The following is a 20,863-nucleotide window of genomic DNA, read 5'->3' as shown; positions in this document are numbered from 1 at the left end:
CCAAATATGACTCTTGCCTCTGGACCTTTGCACCTGCTGCTTCCTTTGCTTAGCACATTTTTTTTTTTTTTTTTTTTTTTTTTTTTTTGCTTATTGCCTGGCTACCTTCTATTTGTTCTTCAAGAGTCCATTTAAATGTTACCTTCTCCAGGGAGTCCTCGATTGTCACACTTCTATGCTCCTGAAGCTTTGGGGTTCAGCCAACAGTACCTGTTTCACCAAACTTTTCCCAACCCATTCTCCCACTGATGAGATCATATCTTATTCAATTTTCTATGTTCAACACCTGGCATGGAGCCTGATACAGAGCAGGCTCAATGAATGCTGTTGAATGAATGAATGAATAGATGAATGAATGAATGAATGAATGAATGAATGAACACTGACTCTTGGGATGTGCTTTGCTTCTCCTTTGGAGGCTGCTTTCAGGCACTGTAACCATCAGATGTAACTCATCCCTGTATCTGCTCTCCTGTGGCAACAATGTGTACTCTTTGGAGGGTGATGGTGCATCTTGCTGTTTGAAGGTTTCCAAGAATAAGGCTTTAAATGATTTTAAAGAAAAAAGCTTTAAAGGGAGTGGGGACAGGAAAGAAACAAATAGCAGTCAGTAAAGCAGGAGAGCTTGAAACCCCAGGGACAGTCAGTGAAATTCTCTCATTTTCAAGGCACAGAAACCAAGGTATGGAAAGGTCCAGAACTGGCTTCCAGGGGTCATAACCATGTTAACCACAAAGGGTCCTGGAGATCAGGCGTTCTTATACAGCCTGTTTTTCCTAAAGTGTGCAGTGTAGAGATTCTGTGCTATCTAATCCTATAGCCACTAGCCTCATGTGACTGTTGAGTACTTTAAGTGTGGCTGATATGAATTGAGATGTGCTATAAGTGTAAAATACATACCAGATATAAAAGACAATATAAAAAAGCAGTGTAAAATATCTCATAAATAAGTTTTATATTGATTATGTGTTGAAATGATAATATTTTAGATATGTGGGTTTAAATCAAATATTAAAATTAATTTCTCCAATTTATTTTTATTTTTTAATGTAGTTAGTAGAAAATTTTTAATTATGTATGATGTGCATTGTATTTCTACCAAACAGGTTTGTTCACGATGAATTTTAGGTAATGTGCAGACAGGGCATTGAATTAATTGTATAGTATGAGAATTAATAAGAATAAATTGTATAGTATGAAAAGTTTTTCTCTTTTTCATTCCCCTTTAACCCTTCTGATTAGATCAAAGAGAAATATCAGCTTAGTACTGGTTTTTTTCTAATACTACATAATTTCCCTTTTTAACAAAGAGAAAGAAGCCTCAATATTCAGAGTCTTAGAAAGCAATAAAGTCTAGGTAAAATTTAACAACATAGTTTTGTTTTGTCTTGTTTGCTTTTTGAATTGCTCTCTATTTAGATTGGATGATACTAGTTTTCAATTTATTGTGATGAAATAAACTTTTATTTATAAATATATCTATTTACCTAAAAAAACAGTGTATTTAAATCCAAATATTACATAAATACTAGGAGAGATGGCACAGGACTGAAAAATATCACAAAAGTATTATGGGAATGGCCAATGTTTGGGAAACAGCCTTATATGATGTAGAACCTATTCCTGGCAAGCCCAGGACACTGAGTCTTCTGCAGATGATCTATAAAACCTCAACATATAATCTGTAAAATGTGACTGTTCAGAGTTTAACTCCAACTTCGATAGGGCCATTGCAACATTCTGGTCACAGGAGACTAGATTCAGACACAGTTGGCCAACAAGGAGTATGGCAGTCAAGGTCCTATATCATGAACTGAGATGACCATGTCTTTTGGGCCAAGGGAAAATGCTGGCTGTTTCTAGTAGTTGAATCTAGAAGTAACTTGAGGGCATTCTGGGTGGGAGAACTGAGGGAGAAGAAACATGGGGAAAATTGGAACAATGGAAAATGAGGAGGATATAAGCAAATTCCCGAGTTACATCTTAAAGGTCAAATAGCATAATAAGCTCTAGCCTAGGACTATTTGGGCTTGAATCCTGGTTTGGCCACCTATGATCCAGGCTAAATTACGTTCTATAGTTTAGTTTCCTTGTCTGTGAACATGTTAGTAATAATCACTACCTTAAAAGCTTTCTGTAAGGCACATACTAAATACTAGCTCAATATTAGCTGTAGTCATCATTGTTCACACTTTCATCATCATTGCTGTCACACACAGTGATGATGTTCAGAGGTGTATGGAGATATATGTGTGATTCTAATCTAGAATAGGCATCAATAAATTGAGACCTGCAGTCGGAGAGCATGCAGAAGACAGCGTATGACGAAAATAATCAGATTAAGTAAAGATGGCCAAGGTATCCTACAGCCAGGCTTTCTTAAGAATCCTTTCCCTAAAGGACCAGTCACAGTGAACTATGACGTAGGCACTCTGATGACACTGAACAATCCTGTAGAAATGTTTCTTTTTAAGCTCTCTAAAAGCAAGGTTAATATGTGGACAAATATTGTTATCTCTGCTTTTGCCAGTGATGACACATCTTGTAGCTGGTTAATGGCTGTTTTTACAACATACCATTAAGACATTTTTCCTACAGTTTTTTTTTTTTCCATGCAGTGGTTGGGGCTTGAAGAAGCAAAGAAGAAGAGAAGATGCCTCTAAATAGCTTTTTTTTTTTGTCTTTTTGCAATCATGCTGATTTCTATAGCCTGAGGTCTCTACTCCCACACATTCTGATGATGGGTAAATTAGTGTAGTAATAACTTAGACCAGCATTAATCTGTGCCTTTTTTTTTTTTTACTTCATGTACCTCTTCAAAAACCTTAGGACACCTATAAACAATAATTTTTAACTATTTTGAAGGGTTTAAAATGCCATTTGAAAATCTACTGAAAGTTGGAGTGTGTTCCCAGAAAGATAAACATTCCCACATATAAAGAGAAAATGTTACACACAATTTCATAGGGTTCAAGGATCCAGGTTAAACATCTCTACTGTAAGCACAAGTAGCCCATTGGCCAACCTGGAACTACAGAGGTAATGCAGAAAATGTAGGTTAGCAAGGTCCCTGATCTCTGGGGCACAAATATCTTTGAAGGCAAAAGGCAGAACAGAAATGTTTTTATTTTTGAATTTTTGATAGGAAGTTGAATAACTGTCTTTCTCTTGGTTTATGTCATTATAGGATAGCTTCGTTATTAAAAATGCTGTGGACTTAGAGAATAAGATTACCATCACAGCCTAAGATACGTAAGACAGATCCCAGAGAGAGAAGCTGGTTAGATCTTCAAGTCCGTGAATGACACCAGGTGAGAATGATTGAAAGTGTCTGAACATCTAGTTCAAATCATTCATTGAACAGACCTTTTATTTTACATCTGTGCCAAACAAAGTTAATTTCTAAGGTCACAAAGCTAGCTGGTGGCAGAGCCAACCACTCTGTCCTAACAACTAGGCCGGGATTTTGTGACTATGTTACTCCACAAAAATTTGTCATAGGGAAATAAAATTCACAGTCCGCCAAATCTTACCTTTGTTTAGAGCTATGCACTGACAAAAGAAAGGTATAGGTCATTTGGCATTTTGAAAGAGATAAATAAGGAATATAAATTGAAAGCAAGATTTCAAGACGTGGCAATGTTGCTGTAAAACCATTTAACCTAATAGAACTTAATCTAATATGGTTTTTCCACCGACCTTGACTATAATGTACTTCTCCTCAATTCTGTTGGAGTACTTTTGCCCAATTTGGTGTTCCACGGAACGCTTTTCTCCCAAGATACTTAATGAACAAAAGATTTTGGGAAATGTTCTATGTTTTAGTCTCTGACGTGTTAAAAAGCACATAAGAACCTTCAAGGCTCTGGGAAGTCCTGCAGTAAAACATAACAGTGAAAATCTTGTTTGGCTTTGTCTGTATTTCCCAAAGTCAATGTATCTCACAATACTCCTTTTTTGTTTGTTTGTTTGTTTTTGGGGAAGGAGGTAACTAGGTCTATTTATTTACTTATTATTAGTTTTTTTTTTTTAATGGAGGTACCCAGGATTGAACCCAGGAACTTGTACATGCTAAGCACACACTCTACCCCTGAGCCATACCCACCCCCACCCACACCACTTCTTTAATACAACACTTGTTAAAATCCCACACAGTGGATGTTCTACGGCACATACTATAAAGAATCCTGCTGTAGCTTTACAAGTCTTCAGTCTAAGCTCCCATTTTCCAATGATTGTTGGAAGTGCAGAGCAACTATTTTATGAAAGCCTGCTGCCTTGGCATACCATCCTTTCCAATTGAGTTATATAAACAATGCTAACTAAAACCACCTCTGTTTCTGTTTCAAGCTTTTCTCTTTCCATTACACTGGCTTTATGTCCTGCCTTCTTAACTCTCTTCACATCCATCAACCTACTATTTCCATTTCAGAAATATATTGTATGGAAATAATCATATTTAATTTATTTGATAATGAAAAGTTGGAAACAACATAATCTCGTATATTAGTGAGATGGATAAGTAAATTATCCATATAATGTTAGACAACTATCAAAGATCACATTTTTCTTTTTTTTAATTGAAGTATAATTGATTTATGTATTGTTAGTTTCAGGTGTGCAGCATAGTGATTCAGTTATTTTTTCTGGTTATATTCCGTTATACATTATTACAAGGTATTGACTATAATTCCCTGTGCTATACAGTAAATCCTTATTACTTATCTATTTCATCTGTTTGTATCTGTTAATCCCGTGCTCCTAATTTGTTCCTTCCCCCTTCCTCTTCCCTTTGGTAGCCATAAGTTTGTTTCCTATGTCTGTGAGTCTGCTTCTGTTTTGTATATAGATACATTTGTATTTTTTTTTTAGATTCTACATATAAGTGATATATAGTATTTGTCTCTCTCTGGCTGACTTACTTCAGTAAGTATAAATTCTCTAGGTCCATCCCTGTTGCTGTAAATGGCAATATTTCATTTCTTTTTTTAATGGCTGAGTGATATTTTATTGTGTATGTGTGTGTGTGTGTGTGTGTGTATATATGTGTGTGTGTGTGTGTGGCATCTTCTTAAGCCAATCATCTATTGATTGGAACCTGGGTTGTTTTCATGTCTTGGCTATTGTAAATAATGCTGCTATGAACATCGGGGTGCACATATCTTCTCAGATTAGAATTTTTGTTTTTTCTGGATGTATAACCAGGAGTGGGATTGCTGGATCATATGGTAAGTCTATTTTTAGTTTTTTAAGGAATCTCCATACCGTTTTCCAGAGCGGCTGCACCGATTTATAGTTCCACCAACAGTGTATGGGGGTTTCCCTTTCTCCCTACCCTGTTCAGCATCTATTATTTGTAAACTTTTTGATGATGGCCATTCTGACTGGTGTGAGGTGATACCTCCTTGTGGTTTTGATTTGCATCTCTTTAATAATTAGCAATGTTGAGCATCTTTTCATGTGCCTGTTGGCCGTCTAAAGATCACATTTCTCAAAGGCCATTTAATCTTGTTGAAAAGTCCATGTAATGTTTTTAGTGACATAAATAAGATAAAGCATTATATTGAGAGCATCATTCCAGTTTTGTTATATATATGTGATTTTTACCCAGTACACACACAGACACACATATATACACTATACATACATATCAAAACTTGAAGGAAATAACTTAACATGTTCAGGCATTTATTTCTGAGAAGACTGAAATTTTTTCTTTATACTTTTAAGTATCTAAGAGTTTTTCCAACAAATATGTTCTTTTTAAAACAACAACAAAAATACTATTAAATCTTTGGCTCAAACTGGAATAGAACAGGTGTTCAATATGGGCTCACTTAATCCTTATACATATGTCAATCAAACAGAGATTGCCAAGTAGTTTTGTTTCCTTTACCTCCAAATTAGTGTTCTTATTTCCTCTAATTCAGCTGCCGTGAACGTGTTAAGACTCCTTCCCTGGAATTGTTTTAGATTATTTTTATTTTTTACAAACTAAGCTTTTTAAACTAAGATGTTCTTACAAACTGATTTTGTTAAGGCTGTTTACACTTAAAATTTATATTGCTTTCTTCAGAATATGATTTTTATAGGTAATACAAAATAATATATATGCAAATCTGTACAGTGAGTTCTCCACATAGAAGCTAACCTTGAAATAAAAGGATGAAATGGATTTTAAATTCTAACACTCATGACTTCTGAATTGCTGAGCATTTGTATAGCCGTTTTTCCTTTGACTGTAGTCATGATAATATTTATGGCAGAAAGAATATGTCAGAGGTATTTAAAGGAATAGGAGGCAGTTTGTGAGATCATAAAAGCAGTTTTTTTTTTAATAAAGAGGTTTTACTGCCTGCAAGAACAAAACTTAATAGCTTTTTAAGGAAGATAATATAATCAAACTCACTATAATGTATTGTCTTAAATGTCTTGTGTAATATATGAAGAAAGAGAAAAATGTGAACAGTAATCATGAAAATAAACCAACCAAAAGAAACAGATCCCAGATGACTTAGTTGTTGAAATTAGAGATACTGATTTTGAATTAGCTATTATAAATATATTTAAGAATTTAAAAGAAAAGATGTCTTTAGGAAATGTAGAGTAGTAAATCTCATCAGAAAAATGGAAACTATGAAAACCAAATAGAATTCTAGAACTAACAAGTATACTATCTAAAATTTAAAAATTGATCGGATTATATTAATAGTAGATTGGATACTGAAAAAAAAAGTCAGTGAACTTAAAGATAGAAAAATAGAAATTATCCAACCTGAAGAACAGGGACAAAAAAGATTTTTAAAAAATGGTATATTCTTAATGAGTCATGGGACCATATAAACCAGTCTAATAAAAGTGTAATTAAAGTCACAGAAGTAGAAATACTGAATAAAGCAGAAAAATATATCTGAAAAATTAATGACCTAAAATTTCCCAAATTTGTTAAAAACAATGACAACAACAAAAACAATGAATCCACAAGCACATCATGGTCAATTGCTGAAAAGCAAAAATCAAATGAAAGTAAATGAAATGAAAAACTTATTTCAGTTCTCCAAACTTAAATATCTCTATTCTCAACACAATTTCCTATTTTTTTTTATTGAGTTATAGTCAGTTTACAATGTGTGTCAATTTCTGGTGTACAGCATAATTTTTCAGTCATATATGAATATACATATGTTCGTTTTCATACTCTTTTCACCGTGAGCTACTACAAGATCTTGTATATATTTCCCTATGCTATACAGTATAAGCTTGTTTATCTATTCTATATATACCTGTCAGTATCTATAAATCTTGAACTCCCAGTCTGTCCTTTCCCACCCCCTTCCTCTGGCAACCACAAGTGTGTATTCTATGTCTGTGAGTCTGTTTCTGTTTTATGTTTAAGTTCATTTGTCTTCTTTTTTTTCCTTTAGATTCCACATATGAGGGATATCATATGGTATTTTTCTTTCTCTTTCTGGCTTACTTCACTTAGAATGACATTCTCCAGGGCCATCCATGTTGCTGCAAATGGCATTATGTTGTCATCTTTTATGGCTGAGTAGTATTCCATTGTATAAATATACCACATCTTCTTTATCCAGTCATCTGTCGATGGACATTTAGGTTGTTTCCATGTCTTGGCTATTGTAAACAGTGCTGCTATGAACATTAGGGTGCAGGTGTCTTTTTGAATTAGGGTTCCTTCTGGATATATGCCCAGGAGTGAATTTTCTATTTTTAGAATTACTCTAGGGAGCCTATATGAGAAATCCTTGATAAACGTGATAATTTAAACAGCCAGGAAAGTAAAGAGCCTGAACTCAAATCAAAACTTGCCAAACTTCAAATCTAATTCCCTTATATATTATTATATTTTAGAAGGTAAGAAGATCATCTGTTTTTTTTTTTTTCATTTTAGGATTTAAGATGACAGATTAGACTTAGAAAAAGAAAGGGGGGATTGGCTGTTTTTCCTCTGAGGTTTTTAAACTGTTGGTTGATATTGGTCCAAACACTGCCACCACCTCCTCCAGACCATAAACTCCACGCAAGTAAGGGATAGGTTTTTCTAATGTGCTCAGGGGTGTATTTATAGGACCTAGAAAGAATGACTGGTATACAGTAGGTACTCAATGTATAAATGAAAGAATGAGATCAAAATGAAATCAAATGTTTCCACGTGCTGGTTTACATATTTGGCATTCGTTTTGTTAACAAGTCAGACATAATGTTTTCAGGTGTTACTGTGAGCTGTTGTAATGAACATCTTAATGCAGTCCATACTAGATAATAAGCCTATTGGCCTAAGTTCAGAATTTTAAATAGGTCAGTAACTGTTGTTGCATTCACTACTTACCTAGATATTATTTTACCTGGAAGGAAAAAAAAATTGACCATCAAGTCCCTAGATTACACTGTTACCTTATATTCCATTGATCTCTTCTTGCTGGGGCAGTTTTTCCACAATTTATGTTTCACTTCATGTTAGGTCCTAAGAAGTCTGTAAGGTGACTTATCCTACCCAAGTTCATTAACATTCTTATTGGTGCACTAATAATTATGTGCATTGTTTCAAAATTCAGTGAATTATATTATCAGTCAGAGTCTAACCAGGAAAACAGAAATTGCTTTAAGATTTTTCAATAGAGTGAAGTGAATTCAGGAAAGTTATTACAAAGGTAATGGAATATCTGAGAACCACAGAGCGGATGGTAAAGTAATACAAAGTTAAACAGCAGAAAACCGCTACCATCTGTAGGCTGGAAAGATGAAACATGTAGCAGTATTATTGCCTAGAGGGTTGTCAGACGGAAGGCGGAATTAACAAACCCGTCAAGCAAGGGAACCAAGGACCTGGAGCAGCAGAGGAGAGGCCACTGCTGAGAAGCTGCCTCCCTAGAGAGGCAGGAGGAGAAATGCCCTGGCTTCTCTATCTCCTTCCAGTGTCTTGCTTTGTTAAAACTCAGCCAGAAGACAGCTGATACAGGATCCTGGGAAACAGACTGCAGGGCTCAGTCTCCCCATCTCACAGAGAGCTGAACTGAAGGAGGATAAGGATGGAGCCAACATGCCCAAGCTCCCAGCTACAGGTGTATCGAGTGTTTCCAGAATTTAAAGCACTTTCTCTAAGGTTCTATGGAGTTTCAACAGTTTGATGCCACATCTCAATGGTTCTACAATTCCAATCACATTTGGTGGGGGGCAACTTTACACTGACTATTAGAAACTAGAAAAATCTTTCAAAAATAGAAATCACCTGATGCAGTTCTTGCTCATGCCATCGTGGATTTTTAGATACAGAACTGAAGGATTACGATAAAATGACTTTTGTGTGTTCCCTTTTCCAAGTTTATGAGGCACAAAAAGCTTATCTTCCTGCTAGCATAGGGCTACTGTTGTAGTAGTTTCTTAATCTGAAAAATATAATGGAAAGGAAACATAACATTTTGTGAAAGCTATTTAAGCTTGCATTGCTACAGGACTAACTCAAAAAGATTCCTTAAGATTCAGAAAGTCAAGAAAACCCAAGAGGACCTTAAATGCTTGAAACCTTATCTCTGCTATTGCAGATCGTGTCATTGGATACTCCAGAAAATGAATATGTCTTGAAGTGGATGGAGTGTGTGATTAAATCCCTGAGTAGCGTGAGTATGACATAATAATGCTTGACGAGTGTTGAAGAGTTTAAATAGAAAGCAAGGAAGAAAATGGTTTCCTGCAGCATAAGGAGTTCGAACTCAAAGTACCAAAATGGAATTGGCAAATGGAAACATTTGAATGACTTTCTAGAAGTATTTCCTAATGGAGTCATAAGTGAGGTCAGTGGAATTAGTTTTCCAGAGGGAAGTGATTGGAGCAGAGGTTTTTGAAGTAAACAAAAGAAAAAGCATCTGAAAATACACCACAGGAGATATACCTCTGGAGTCAGTTATTATTAACTCTTTTCTTTAGTTCGAGCATTAGAAATGTCAGTGTTGCATCTGAATGCTGCTGGTCAATGAAAGATAGGCACACGCACTATCTTGTTCAATTCTCAGATGAGAAACTAGCGTTCAGAGAGATTACAAATGGCTTGTTCAGAGTGCACACGTGGTAAGGGTCAGAGCTGAATCTTCAACCCAGGCTCTCATCCAACCTTCCATACTTTCTCTACTGTAGTGCAGAGCCTTGGGATCAGGAAGAGTCACAACAATTAGAAGCTATGGTTGATACCGAAAGAGAACCATATTCTTGGACTTCATGTAGACTTATCTACAAGAAAAGGAAAATACAGCCCCTTTCTAAGCATCTAGGGAAGCATAACAAGCAGAGTTCTTGGCTTTAGAGAACAAAATACACTCTGGGTAGTTTAGACAGAAAGGGATTTATTACAGAGCATAAAGTAGCTTACAGAGCATATCAGAGGCTAGAGAACTAAATAGTCCTGCTACAAGAATTTGTGGGATCTGGGGCAAGAGCTCAAGAAGATACCCACATAACATGTCTAAATACTTAAAATTTAGACATACGCTTCAAACTTAAATTAAATATGTGCTGTGTTCACACCTTGGGAAATTTACCTTTGAAATGACCCGAAAAGTCAAGATTAACTCGAATTCTCAGACTCCTTGGGGTTCCTCACCAAAGCACAGTGGCATGGGGAAAGCATGATCTCAGCCCCCAGCCCAGGCTCTCAGTCCTTCTCTTCCCATCTCTGACTCCATGGGCTACAAGAGACACTCGTCTGCATATGTGTGGATGCTAGAGCCCACAGGTCCAAGATCTATCTATACCCCTGGCAACAAGCCACTCTGCGGCCACTCTCAGATCTAAAGGTGTCCACATGGGTAGTGTGGTACACTTTCAGAAGAATGGCCTCAGGAAAGAGTCCCACAAAGATCCTGGAAGAAAGCTCAGGGCTCTTTGGGTAAGGAATTCAGGTCCATGTTCCTGGGGCACAGTCTGGGGCTAGAACTCCGGTTAAGTGTGTCCGGTTGGCCCTACATACTTCTCACTCTGCGTTTGGGAGGCAGTGGCCGGAGTAAGAGCCTCTAAAGTGTTGGTCCCAGAATAGGAGCCCCTCTTGCCTGGATCTAAGGGCAGAACCTGCTCACTAAGGAACAATGTAGCCTGATGAATTGCTCAACCATACCAGGGACTTGCTAAGAGAAATTCGACTGCCTCAGATACCTGTTGATCTATAACTTTGATGCAAGATCCGGGCCTGTAGAACCTTCTTCACAATGCCTTAGAAGAACCAAACACTTCTGCAGTTGTGTCTGCCAGAAGGCCCAGTCTCTTCATATAAGACTGCTATCTCACAGTGCTGAGTTCTGCATTTCAAGTCTTGTGTGGTATATCTGCTTGGTGGAACCTAAGTCCATGTGGAAACTTAGCTGCAAATGTAGTTTGGCCTTTACAGCTTCCATTACTCAGGAAAACATATTAGAAGTAGATTGAGTGACCACAGGAGACCAAACTTTCTTGCAACATCTTTGGGAAAATCCATATATTGATACAAGTGATAGAAATAGAAATGACTTGGATACATATTGCTTTTTATCCCTTCATGGTAAAACCACCATTATGGATTTATTAGTAGTGGCTATTTGAAGCACCCTGCTGTAAAGGATTTGGAGGCTTTTCCTCAGGACTCAGTGAGAAAAAGCACTTCTATATTTTCAATATCCACCATGGTTATGGGAGGGACCGGGGCGACACTCATGCCGTTTTTGGAAACAGGATTGTCTTAGATATATAAGTAGGCATGGAGTTGGGCTTTGTTAAATGAATGAATAAACTATAAATAAGCAAATTATAGATAGTACCTTAGGCAGGAATTAAAATGATTCTGAGTGTTTCCACCTCATAATCCTAATCCATTTAATTTTATCTGTTACCACAGTGAGTTTGAGAAGAAAACAGATACAGTAAAGGGGGACAAAAGGAGGTGACATTTGAAGAAGTTAAGGAGGCAGAAGAGGTTTCTCACGTAATTGAAGGAGAGTAAAATGACAAATATAGAGCAGGGGGTCCAGAGTCTCTTGCCCTCTTCCCATTCCCCTGTTAGCTAAAGTAATATGACCTGCTGTGAAAAACAAACCCCCAGATTTTGTGGTTTCACATGATAGAAATTTATTCTTTTCCCCACAGTAATCTGATGCAGGTGCTTCTTGTCAGTGGGGGGAAGGTGGCTCAGGCTGATGAAGGCTTTAACTTCAAACATGAGCTGTAACATTGCCGCGGGCATCAACATGGAGAACACAGACGGAAGAAGGAAGTGGGAGAAAAAAGGCTTTTTAACCACGTTAATTCAAGAAGTGACACACCATGTTTTTGTTCATATTTCTTTGGTGAGAACTTGTTATTTGGCCCCACCTGGATGCAAGGGTGAAGCTGGGACACATGTCTGGGCAGCTGCTTCCCAGCAATGGCTCTGCATCCGTCCTACTCGAAGTATGGTCCGTGGACCAGCAACGTCAGAATCGCCTAGGGGCTTGTGAGAACGGCACATTCTTTTTTTTTTTTTTTTAATTTAAAAATGCTTTATTGCTAAAACAATGCCGACCATCATCTGAGCCTTCAGCAGGATGTAATCTTTTTGTAATAGTCGCATCAAAGATCACTCATCGCAGATCACCACAACAAATAGAATAATAATAGAAAAGTTTGAAATATTGCAGGAATTACCGAGAATTACCAAAACATGACAGAGCTGTGAGGTGAGCAAATGCTGTTGGAGAAATGGTCCTGATAGACCTGCTTGGGCAGGGTTGCCACAAACCTTCAATCTGTAAAAAATGTAGACTCTGGGAAGTGCGGTAAAGCAAAGCACAAAACGAGGCGTGCCTGTATGAAAAGAAAGGCACGTTCTTGGGCTCCACCCAGGATCTCTGAATTAGGACGGTTGGGGCTGGGGCACAGGAAGCTGTGTTTTAATAAACCCTCCACAGGGTTCTTACGTATGCTCAAGTGTGAAGACCCCTGATCTCTGGTGGACAGCTTGTCTTTTTTTACCCAACTGCCTCCAGTGACCACAATCCAGTGCATCAATATTGGAAGCCCCTCTGCAGGACGGTTGTACTTCCTACTCCCTTAAAAGTCGTCAGGGGAGGGGAGGGTCTACCTCACTGGTAAAGTGCATGCTTAGCATGCACAAGGTCCTGGGTTCAGTCCCCAATACCTCCATTGAAAATTTTTTTAATTAATTTAAAAAATAAAAATTAAATAAAATTTTTTAAAAATCGTAATTACCTCCCTCCCTCCAAAATGTCATCCAGGTAGAGGTCCTAGAAGTCAACACATGCTTTACTACTTCCTCTCCTTCCTTCTGTCACTATAAACTGTAATGACCAGATAACAGCTGGTTTGTTAGCCGAGATCCTAGGGTGAGGAGAGCAGGCAACATAGAGCAGAGCCCCAGCTGACCCACCGTGGACGTGGACATGTGTCATGAGAAAGAAAGAGACCTTTGTTGTTTTAAGCTTTGAACTGTGGAAGTTGTTCACTATAGCATTATCCTGTCTGAAACACCCCCTTTCTCCAACCTATAGCACTGCCCATGAGTCTTTATGAATGACCTTGCAAACCTTTTCTCTGTGGGGTTCTTTCCTCCTTGACACTGTGCTAAAAAATTTGGCATGCTGTCCCCAAGTGGATGGTGATTCCTGGTGTTTGTACACTTATCTTTTGTCTTCTTTTATTCCTTTTCACTCTCACTTCAATATTGATGGTGTCTAGAAACCTTGACCATTAGTACAGCATTCTTATCTCTAGTTTGCTCTGGCTTTGGTGACCCTGATTTTTCCACTGTTAATGTTTGTGAAAAGACTCGTGCAAAATCTTATTTCTGTAGGTTCTTGCTCCATCTTCTAGGTCCCAGTCAATCTGTTGTCTTTCTCTTCAAGGTTCAAGTGATGTGATTTCTTGAGATTCTGACTCAAGGGATTCAAAGATAAATTGAATCACAAAATGCTAGAGGGATGTCTTCTTAAGTGGTCTGCTAAAATCAGATTTAAACTTGATCAGCACATACACTAAAATATATTGGTTATGACTGGCAGCAGGCAGGGGCATAGATAACTCTGGAGTCATATATTTGGGGCTGGGGTAGCAATGTGTGATTCTATTTTGGGGGTGGTGGCAGCACATTTACCTAATTTTGTTAAGCTTAGGGCAGTATTAGCATAATGACATTGTGCTTCCTGAATGTGTCTCCCTGGTCAGTGAGGGGCAGGTAGTTTGAGATTGAAATTAGGACATAACCAATGTACAGTAAAATGTTAACTTTCCATCTAGAATATTAAGGAAATGAGTTGTTCTGGTTACAAGGTTCATATGTATAAAAATAGGTTCATTTAAACTATTTTTGGTGAACATCTTTGAAAATGTATATATATTTCCTTGCTTTATTAAATAGAACATTCTAATTCGATCTTGTCTTTCTGACTCAATCATAAATTATTCTAACAGGCTGTAATAGAGCCTGTTGAGTGCAGAGCTCTATATTAGGGTTCTGGTATCAACTTTTCAGAGTTTTTCCATCTTCATCAACTCTTGGGCTGCCAGCTTTCACTTTTTCATGCTGCCAGTGTGTGTCTCCCTGGTGACCTGCTGCCTCCAGGATACCTTGAACTGGGAAAGTAGACCATCATCTCTCTAAAGTTTTGCCTAAAATATAAGTAAATTGACTCCAAATGTGAGCCCAGGAACATTCCTGTGTGAATGAAGTGCATGGGCTTTATCCCATCACCTTAGCCTGATCGGTGGCTAGACTCTTTCTTTCTTTCTTCCTTCCTTTCTTCCTTCCTTTCTTTCTTTCCTTCTTTCCCTTTCCCTTTCCCTTTCCCTTCCCTTCCCTTCTCTTCCCTTCCCTTCCCTTCCCTTCCCTTCCCTTCCCTTCCCTTCCCTTCCCTTCCCTTCCTTCCTTCCTTCCTTCCTTCCTTCCTTCCTTCCTTCCTTCCTTTCTTTCTTTCTTTCTTTCTTTCTTTCTTTCTTTCTTTCTTTCTTTCTTTCTTTCTTTCTTTCTTTCTTTCTTTCTTTCTTTCTTTCTTTCTTTCTTTCTTTCTTTCTTTCTTTCTCTCTCTCTCTCCCCCTCTCTCCCTCCCTCCTTTCTTTTTCTTTTTCCTTTCCTTCCTCCCTCTCTCTATTTCAGGAAACTGAGTGAAGGTTTATTTTGTTTGTTTGCTTGCTTATTTGTTTGTTTGTTCTTAAATCAGCTCTATTTTGAATGTGGATGACAAAATATTGACTACAGGTGCGATGTCATAGCTACATGGGACTAATGAGAAATCTCATCATGGATCTTTACATTTTTAGGGCCCTTTACGCTATTCTGAGTGTTCTCTCTACTGGCATTTACATCTGTCGTTTTGGTATGATGCTAATATTGCATCATTTTTTGTAGTCACAGTGGTTATAAAGTTTTCTAAACTAATCTTGCTAATAAAAATAACTTAGTCTTACAGAGAAGGAGTGAAAATGTCTAACCTGTTGCTTGTTTTATTCTTTCTAAACATTTGCCCTTTCTTTTTCTAGGCTGCATGATCTTGTGAAAAAGAACTAAAATCATCACCTCTTGCTTTGCCTACAGGTACCCAAAGTGAGCAACTACTGTAGGCCCCTCCCTCCTATTTGGTCCTCTGCATGGAGGATAAGATGGGGTAAAAGTGTAGGGAAGGTACATAACTGTAACAAAGAAGGTGGTAGGAACACAAGAGAGGCATAAGGTCAGTGCAACAATTAGGATTTTGTAGACATAATTCCTTCTAAAAGGCTCTTCAAAGCTCTCTCTTTGTTGTCGGTTATAGAACTTTATATTCCATGAGCACCTGGATTGTTGAAATGTGTGTGATGGTAAAGGAATTGACCCTGGCCAACCTGTGCCTCAAATGGGCTTGCTTAGTGCTGGGAGAAAACCATTTGGCCACACACAGAACAAGAGATGTGGCCCTTTCAATTCTTCCCCTGACAGATGTCGAAGGTATGACTTATCACATTAGACCAAGACCTTTTGTGTGGTTGGGATTACAATGAACATTCCAGACCTCTTCTGGACTTTTTTTCCTCTGTGTTGAGCCACAGTCTGTGGGTCTACTGCAGGGATGTGGGGAGAGCAGAAAACATACGTTTACAGTTACTTGAGTAGCCTTGGAGGGTTGTAGATGGCCTGTCAGAGCTATAAAACCTGGGCATGGAGACTCAGAAACCAGTGAGGGCTACCTGGCTGGGGATGGGAGCATGAGGGGCCATGCTGAGCATGGAAGGAAACCATCATTAAATGAAAACCACTCATTGTTTCCATGTGATAGCATTGCTGCTGGTAGACTTGGCCTCTGGGGCTGTCTTCTGTGCTCTAGGCCCTACTAGAAGACGAAGGGGCAGGCGGGCTACAGGAGCAGTTTAACCTACTGGGACTGGTTTCATGGAGTATGAAGAGCAAGAGTTGGTTTTCTGTCCATCTGTCCATCTGTCCATCTGTCCATCTATCTATTCTCTCTACACAGAAACCAGAATGTCTTCTCAAAATGCACATCTGGTCACGTGACTCTCCTCTTAACTCCTTTCTGACTTTTTCATTGGAGTGAAATTCAGACTTCTGAATGTGGCCTCCCTGTTCCTGCATAATGAGGCTCTGCCCATCTCTCTGGTGACATCTCTTATCTCTTCCTCCCACCTTCTTATATACCCTTCACTCCTGTCCACAGTAACTTGAAAGAAATCAAGCTTTTTCTTACGTCTGGGACTTTGAGGAAGTTGGGGTTTTTTTTCCTCTTGCTCTCCATCCTTAGCTTTCATGACCACTAATCCTCTGTCACTAATCATCCCTCAGAAGGTCTCACTTTGAGGGAGTGTCTGGTCCCAGTGTCAAGGGCTCTCAGAGCACCCTCTAGCCTCCCAGCAGGCCCAGGAATAAGTGTTACTATCTTTAATACATCTCTCTTCCCACTATAATCCAAGCTCCTTAAGGGCATTAATGGTACCTATAATATCTAGCATAGACTTTGCCATATAACACGAATTCAGCAAATTGTTGCTGTAAAAAGTGTATACCAACAAGATTGGCAATATTGTTTAAAGATTGGGTTCTGTTGTTAAGCTGTCTGTATCTGTATTCCAGCATCATCATTTATTAAATGCATGACTTCGGACAATTTACTTCACCTACCTGGCCTTGGATTCCTTGTCTTTCAAATAGGAGTCATAGTGTATATTTCTTAGGATACAATTAAATGAGAAACTACATGTCAATCATCTAGACTAGTGTCTAGCACATAGAATACACTTAGTTACGTATGGTTGTAATTGTGTCTTCTACATGCTCAGTGCTCTGGACTTGAACCTGGCATGAAATAAAAAGTTGTGTTATCAATAAGTCACTATAAGGATTGGCTTAATCCCTCTAAACCACAAAAATGACTCTGTGAGGCAAGCTGAGGACCAGCATAGACTTGGGGTTGGGGAGACATCTTGCCCTAAATCTGGCTTCAGAGCTCAGGACCTCATTTTTCCTTCTGATCAGGCATGATCTCCTTAACAAGCCCAACTCCTCCGCATTCATGAGGTCAAATCACTGCTAGAGTTTCTGTCCTGTTCCCTTGTGTCTTTATTTCTTTTCCAAGACCCTGGTACTTCTGAGAATGGGGCCTGCATTTGTCACCAACAGATCCCCCCACCCCATATCCTGATGACTAGAGTTCTGTTCCTGAAGCCCAGTCCCTGCTGGGGCCAGGCTAACCCTCGGTGCTGACCACCTGTTTGTATTACCTGTGTCTGGAGTGCTCATCACCCTGTTCTACCTGCCTGACTTTTTGACCCACTATGACACTGCCTGCCTGCCTGGACAGCTACCCCTTTCCAGAACGGTTTGCACTTCTGATGGACTGTCAGAACTACAGCTGGATCTGCCTCCTATTGTTTACCTTACCCTATTTTATATAACAAGTCCCTCAAACTAAGACTCTATTCTCAGTTTTATCTTGCCACCACTGAAACTCCTGTTTAGAGAGTTCTTGCTATCAAAATCTATAATGTTAGAGGACATAATGCATGTCCTTAAATGACAGTTAAAGAAGGTTGAAAGTCAGAAGTGCCTTAGAACATTGGTGGAAGTTGTCTGCTTATAAAAATACTTTAAACAGGGGAATGAGGATGTTTATGTCTAGTGAAATCTATACTGTCAGTCCAAGAAAAAGTCAGACTAACAGCTTATTGGACAACAAGCAAACTGTGTTTCTGCAGGGAGCTCGTCACGGGATTCTTGACTCCCTCCCAGCCCTTATTAGGATTGGAGAAATCCTTCCATTAACACCAGAGTATGTAACTATGGGTGCGGGAAAGACTCCAATTTTCCACTCCAAAACCTTATGTGACTTGGCATCCACCTCATGGAGAATGCTCTTTTGTGCCATGCAAGGGATTATAATAGGATGACCAAATTCTTTGTCAAACCTTATAGTTTGACATGGGCAAAATAAGTGGTTTGGATATCAATTGAGGATGCAAAAGAATAAAGACACTGAGCTGGAAAAGAAAAGCAGCTCACTGCTATTTTATTTCTCTGTCTCATAGTCTGCATGGTGTTGCGGTAGTTTAATCAAAGTTGGGTGTATTTCTTTCTTTTTGGAATTAAGTATAAGGATCAATAATTGCTGATATAATCACTCAATTGACTGGAAATAACCACTCAATTTCTTTTCTCTCCTTGGAAATGTGTTAGAGGGGAGAGGGGGAATGTGTTAGAGGTGTTTCTTCTTCAACATTGTCCATTGAAGGCAAAAGGGGGAACTTTTCCCTTTCAGTCAGTAACCTGGCAGTTCTGTCTGCATGGTATAAGAAAATAAGAAAGGGTTTTTAGTGTTAGATCGAAGTTTGAACCTCTCAGCCATTTTCTACCTGAACGATCATTCTCTGGCTGAGCCTCACCCGTAAAATGGAAGGAATGGTATCAATCTCAAAGTGTTGCTGTGAGGATTAAATTATGGAATGCATATAAAGGGTCTGGCACAGTGAATAGTACAAGTAGGGACATAATCAATGAATTCTCAGCTGTTCTTGCTAATTTGGGTCAGTGCACATGGAAGCAGGTGCACCCTGGGAAGAATGCTTTATAGTATGATTGTATTTGACCATGACTGGGAAATAGTCCTTCTTAGCAGTAAACTCCCAGAACTTGTCCACTGGCTCGTTTTGGTGACCCCCTTTCCCTCTGTTTTTGCCTTTTGCCTCCACATCTGCAAAAGTCACTCCTGTTTAAATAACCTGGTTACCTTTATACTGACAATGTCAAAAACCCATGTTCATTTAATTTCTTTCTCAAATCCCATCCTATTAATTTCTTCTTGAACATATGCAGGAATTGTCATTTTCTTATTAGCATAACAATGTCCAAAGTCTTCCTACTCCTTCCTTAAGGTCCTTCTCTCAGTTTTTTTCCCCCCTCTGTCATTGGTACTATCATTTTCTTACTCATTTTTTTATTCATTTATCTTTTTTATTTATTTTTTCCATTCATTCATTCAGCAAATATGTATTGTATCTACCATTTGCTAAACCTGAATTGACACTGGGGAGCTAATAAGTATTCTAATGAGAGGTAGCATAGGTAATGTTTAAGAGTAAGACAAATAGATAAACAACAAGGACCTACTGTATAGCACAGGGAATTATATTCAATTTCTTGTAATAAGATATAATGGAAAATAATCTGAAAAGAAAAAATATATGTATGTATGTGTGTAACTAAATCGCTTTGCTGTACACCTGAAACTAACGTTGTAAATCAACTACACTTCAATTAAAAAAAAAAAAAAAAAAGTGTAACTGCTTTGCAGTCAGAGACAAACCTCTGTTTGAACTCTAAACTCCACTGTGTCCTAGCAGGCTGACCGTGGGTAAGCTACTTCAAGCTCCCAAGACTTCAGCTTCTCATCTATAAAATGGGGGTAATATCAGTTCCTGTTTTTTGGGGTTGTTGTAAAGAGTGAACAAGACAATTAATGAAGGGAAATTTCTCAGTACACTGCCTGGTGTGTAACAAACATTAACACTCAATAGATGTTAGCTTTTGTGAGGATAATAATGATGATTTTTAATTACCCAGTCCTTCATGAAGCTTAGACTTTAGAGGGATATCACAGAAATTCCCAAAGATCCATCGAAGGTTTCTAAGCAGATTAATTACTGGGTTCTTACCATCTTTGATTCCTCATTTTTCATGCTTCCCCATCCACAGTCAGACCATAAGACTAGTTGGTTTCTCCTTTGATTATGCCTCATAGGTCAATCCTTTCTTCTCTAATCCCACTAAGAATCCCCCATTTGTCCTAAGTGTGATTTTTATTAAAGAGATATCTAATTACCAAATATAATTAAACCAGCCTTATTCCTAAGGAACGGGTGGCCTCCTTGGGCATCATCCTATAGTGAAGAGGCTGCAAATAGAATAATCACATCTCTGACCATGGTTGTTTTCAAGGTTTCAGACACTGACTTGTTGAATTTTTACACTGTAGTAGTCTCTCTGCTATTCTTATTAATGTTTGTAAGTTAGAGGTGTCTATCTGGCTGACATTTTATGGTATCATTACAAGATGAACCTGTTAATAGGGAATATTTTTCAAATTAGCCTAATTAAAGGGAGTTTTTAGTACTGAGATGGCAAATAGATTTCATCTCACATACTATCTATATCAATTTGCCTTTGCTGTGTAACATGCCACCCTGAACTTAGTATCCATTATTTCTCATGAGTTTACACATTGGCTGAGTGGTTTTGCTGATCTGGGCCAGGCTCAGCTCACTTTGACTAGGTTCTCTTGGGCGAGTGCAGTCAGCTGGCAGGCTGACTAGGAGTTGTCACATCTACAATAGGTTCTTTTCTATGTGTCTC

General features: G+C 38.3%; 1 long non-coding RNA gene across 4 annotated transcripts in view; it reads left to right on the top strand.

Annotated features, from left to right (window-relative positions):
• The first annotated feature begins 3,165 nt into the window (after positions 1-3,165).
• Positions 3,166-20,863, top strand: part of LOC135322661 (uncharacterized) — a 262,019-nt gene continuing 244,321 nt past the window's right edge. For 3 of the 4 annotated variants that reach the window (XR_010383376.1, XR_010383374.1, XR_010383377.1), the window contains exons 1-2: positions 3,166-3,311; positions 9,564-9,638. This is a non-coding gene — a long non-coding RNA (uncharacterized LOC135322661). The remainder of the gene's footprint in view (positions 3,312-9,563; positions 9,639-20,863) is intronic. The other variant, XR_010383375.1, reaches the window with a different exon arrangement.

The sequence above is a fragment of the Camelus dromedarius genome, chromosome 12 (genome assembly GCF_036321535.1).
Source record: "Camelus dromedarius isolate mCamDro1 chromosome 12, mCamDro1.pat, whole genome shotgun sequence".
Classification (NCBI taxonomy): Eukaryota; Metazoa; Chordata; class Mammalia; order Artiodactyla; family Camelidae; genus Camelus; species Camelus dromedarius.
Note: the sequence above shows the minus strand (reverse complement) of the source record. Positions and strands in the feature narration are given on the sequence as shown.